Consider the following 4,611-nt stretch of genomic DNA (forward strand, 5'->3'; position numbering starts at 1 on the left):
ATCTTGAACAAAAGGAAACTAAAGTTCATTGGTTATGTGATAAGAAGTAAAAGTATTGAGAAAGACTTGCTGACAGGAATGGTAATAGGAAACAGAGGAAGAGGCAAACCGAAGACAAGACTGAGCGACAACATCAAAGATATTTGAGGGCTTTTCGATGGTACAAGTGGAAAGAAAAAACGCAAGATCGAGTTGAGTGGCCCAAAAGGATGGTGGGGGGAGAACCACGGCTGCTCAAACGTGAGCATACCGTTATTGATGATATATTGATGGTGATGCATAAAATATATATATTCTATATATTATATATACTAAAATATAATATATATATATCTATATATAAAATATATAATATAATATATATAAAATACTATATAATATTATATATATATTATATATATATATAATATATATATATAATACATATATATATATTTATATATATATAAAACATATCTGTGTGTGTGTGTGTGTGTGTGTGTGTGTGTGAATTTTCATATGCATGTATAAAATAATATATATTATATATATATATATATATAAAATATATATTATATGTATATATATATATATATAATTAAAATATATATATAATATATATATATATATATATATATATATATATGTAACCTATAATTCCTGAAATATTTGTGTTTCTGTCCGCGTGTGCGTTTGCAACTGCTTACAAAATGCGTTCGAAAACTTTTTTGCTCACAGCCAACCTCTTTACCGAAAGTCATACCCCCCGGCGCTTCCCTCGAAATGCTCATTCTCGCCAAGAGACAGCAGAAAGCTCACTCTCAAGGCCCTCGTAGTCCAGAAGGTTTCCTGTGCAACCAGTTAGTTGCAAGCAAGTGCTTTGCATCCGCTTGCCTTCAAGCGTTAGTGAAAGCAGCAACGCACGCAGCGCTCGCAATTGCAACAATGGCGTCCCTCGATAAAGTGATGCAGAAGCTGGAGACGCTCGCCCTCGAGCAGCAGCGACGAGTCGGCACAGACCGTCGTGCCCAAGGGCGCCTTCGCCTTCAGCGACCTCAAGCAGCGCAAGGCCGAGCGCAAGGCGCAGCGGGCGGCAGAGCGCCAGCAGTAGCAGCAGGCGAAGCAGAAGTAGGAGTAGCCCCTCGTCGTGAGCCGGGAGGAAATGGCAAAGATCCTGGCGGGCAACCCCGAACCGAAGGAGGAGGAGGAAGAGAAGAAGAAGAAGAAGAACCAGAGACAGCGGAAGGCGATCCGCAGGAAGCACGAGCAGCTCTACTGGTGGTGAGCGTCGCCTTCCACCACGGCAGACGCGGCCCAGCGTCTTCCACCAGGCAGACGGGCCCAGCGTCTTCCACCACGGCAGACGAGGCGGAGATTTACTTTTGTGTTTTGGTTCAGTGACCTTGTTCTGTTTCAAGATTAAGGATTTTGGTTGTATAGAAATAATGAATAAAAAAAAAATATATATATATATACATCATTAATGTCCGCGCGTGCGCGCGCATGTGTGTGTATACATATGCGTGCCTATGTGTGTGTTTGTGTATCCGTGCGTATATTTGTGTGGTTGTGTGTGTATATGTGTGTACGTGTGCATGCGTATATGTGTGTGTTCGTGTGTGTAAAAGTACGTATATATACATACACACACATGATTAGGAAGGGCATCCAATCACGCAAGGGTGGCACTGCCATATAACCTCTCAGTATTGAATTGAGAGAGGCCTGCAGTGGAATGTTTTTTGTTTTGTCAGCCATTGAGGGTCCGTTGTTGGACGTAGGCCTTCCCCAACTGTCTCCATTTTGCTTGGTTTCATGTTTGGGGAGTTTGGGCCCTACCCCACCGCGCTGGCCCAGTGCGAGTTGGCAGTGGAATGAATGGCTGTTAAAAAAAAAAAAAAAAAAAAAAAAAAAAAATATATATATATATATATATATATATATATATTATATATATATATATATATATATATATCGGGAGGTGCGCGCCCTGGCCACGGTCCGGGGAATAGAGGGCCTCCAGCAAGTGGAGGCCGTCCTGGTCGCGGGCATGCGGTACACCATTGTGAGTCGCTACGCCGGCGCCACGCTCTATGAGTGCGTCAGGGAGAAGCTTCTCTCCTGCCACCAGCTGGAGGACGTCCTTCAGCAGCTGCGTGCCGTTCTCGAGCGCATGCACCAGGCAGGCGTGGCTCACCGGAACTTCCACGGCCGCAACGTGTGCGTCCTTTTCGAGGAGCGAGTGCGAGCCGAGATCATCGACTTCGGAGGCGCTCGCTTCCAGGCCGAGCTCAGCTTCGAGGAGACCAAGCAGATCGACCTTGACAAGTTCACCCACGTGGTCGAGGGGGCGAGGAAGCTGCTCTCGCGGACCCTCTCGCCCGACGAGGACGACGAGGAGGACGACTGGGCCAGAGAGAGCTTCGTGACATTCAACGACACCAAGGCACACGAGGGCAACGACGAAGACGCGGTCCTCTTCTTGCAGCTCGCGGGAATAATCAAGCGCGATTTGGACGTCGAGAGCCACGACGCCCACCAGGCAGTCAAGCACCGGCGCTGAGAGTGACCAGGGAGTCGTATTAAATATATATCAGGGATTGGTATTAAATATATACCAGGGAGGGTAAAATTATATCATCTAAAAAAGGGTTGCTCAGTTTGGCACTGTGGCCCCTCTTACCACCCTTCGCCACTCAACTAAATCTTGGCTTTTTTTTTCCTTTTTACATCGACAACTGCAAATATCTTGAGTTTCGCTCATTTTGTTTGGGTTTTCCCTTTCCTTTTTTCCTATCACCTCCCTGCAGCAAGTTTTTCTCAAACTTTTACTTTTCTCAATGACCAATAAACTTTAATTTCCTCCTGTTCAGATGCCAACAGCCGGTTTTTAAAATTTTATTTTTCTCAGCCTTCATCATATCATGTTATCTTTTTCAGCACCCAACACTCAAAACCCCAATGATGCATTGGGAAAATAATGAGTTCAAAAACCCAGCTTTGTCCGAAAGGGAAGCTTCGGCTTTCCAGATGTTATTGAGAGAACTTGGGCGTTTTGGCAAGGGAAAATTTTTTTTTATCTCCGTAAATCATATAGTATTATTTTAAAAAACAGCCCAAGATAAGGAAACTCTTTCACATTTTCCACAGTCATTCCATTGATTGTAAATTTCTCATTGTTCTTTCCCGGGTTATCTTTGAATCTTCTATCTTGGTTTTTTTGGGCATTAAGAAAAAACCCCCTTTTCGTTGCTTCTTAACTTTATCTATAGCTGTTTTGTAGTTCATGATACTGCGGAAATCAAAAAAATTCATCTGCGTACCTTAGATTTGGGATTTTTTGTATCCCCAAATTAATTTCCTTCAAAATTCTCCAAGCACCCTCATAATTGTTTCAGAATATATATTAAAGAGTGCGGGACAGAATGCAACCCTGTCGACTCCTTGCCTGACTTGAACCCATTTTTGGAAACCCCATAAGTGGTTCTACAGTTCAGTAAAGCCAACACACACACAACACACCAACCCCCAACACACAACACACACACACCCACCCACAAAAAGTGCTGAGAAAAAAAATTGTAAAGCCCGGCTTTTGGAAAAAAGGAAATTTAAAGTTTTTTGGTATTGATGGAAAAAAAGTTTTGAGAAAGACTTGCGACAGGGGGGTGTGGGAAAAACGAGGAAGAGGCAAACCGAAGAAAGATGGCGAAAACATCAAAGATTTTGGGGTTGCCCATGGTACAAGGGGAAAAAAAGCGAAAGATCGAGTTGAGTGGCAAAGGATGGTAAGGGGCCCCAAGCGCTCAAACAGGAGAAAACCCGTTTTGATATGATATATATATCTTCTTCTTTTAAGGGTGGGTTTCATGTTTGAGGCTGTGGTCACAGCATGATACTTATTGTAGTTTCATGTTGTGATGCTTTGAGTGAGTACGTGGTAGGGCCCCCCTTTTTTTCCACGGGGGAGTGGGTGTTAACTTTTTAGGGAATCATTCTCTTATTTATGGGGGCTTGGCCAGTACTGATTTGGGCTGGCTTGGCCACCCACGGGCTAGGGCAGGCCTCGAGGTAAGTTCCCTCCCAAGGGAAAAAAACGCGCCCGGCCGCGACTTAATTCTCGAATCAGTTCCCCGTGTGACAGTCCGACGCTCTAACATTGGGGCCACCCGGCCCCTTGACGATCAGGGGTTTCCAGATTTTTTTTGGGGCCAATTAGAGCGGTGGTTTGTCTTGCCTTCCGCCGGTTTTTTTTATCGAGTCACCTCCTATTTACCCCGGGACTGACTTGGCTGGCTTGCCCCCCAGGGGGAGGAGGCAATCGAGGTGAAATTTTATCCCCGGGAAAACCGGCCGGGCCGGGACCCCGAACCCCCGAACTCGTGCCGTCTGAAATCGGGGCCACCCCCCACGGGCCCCAATATAATTTTTAAAATTATAAATATAATTTTATATATAAATTTTAATAAAAATTTAAAAAAATAACATTTTAAAAAAAAATAAAAATTTTTAAATTATAAAAATAAAAAATATGAATAAAATAAAAATAAAATATAAATAAAAATAAATAAATTTTATAAAATTTTTTATATTATTTTTATAAAAATATTTTAACATTATAATAATTAATTT

At 42.9% G+C, this 4,611-nt stretch overlaps 1 pseudogene; it reads left to right on the plus strand.

Annotated features, from left to right (window-relative positions):
* The first annotated feature begins 867 nt into the window (after positions 1 to 867).
* Positions 868 to 1,439, plus strand: LOC119598739 (annotated as a pseudogene).
* Positions 1,440 to 4,611: the final 3,172 nt, after the last annotated feature.

Source organism: Penaeus monodon, chromosome 41 (genome assembly GCF_015228065.2).
Source record: "Penaeus monodon isolate SGIC_2016 chromosome 41, NSTDA_Pmon_1, whole genome shotgun sequence".
In the NCBI taxonomy this organism is placed as follows: Eukaryota; Metazoa; Arthropoda; class Malacostraca; order Decapoda; family Penaeidae; genus Penaeus; species Penaeus monodon.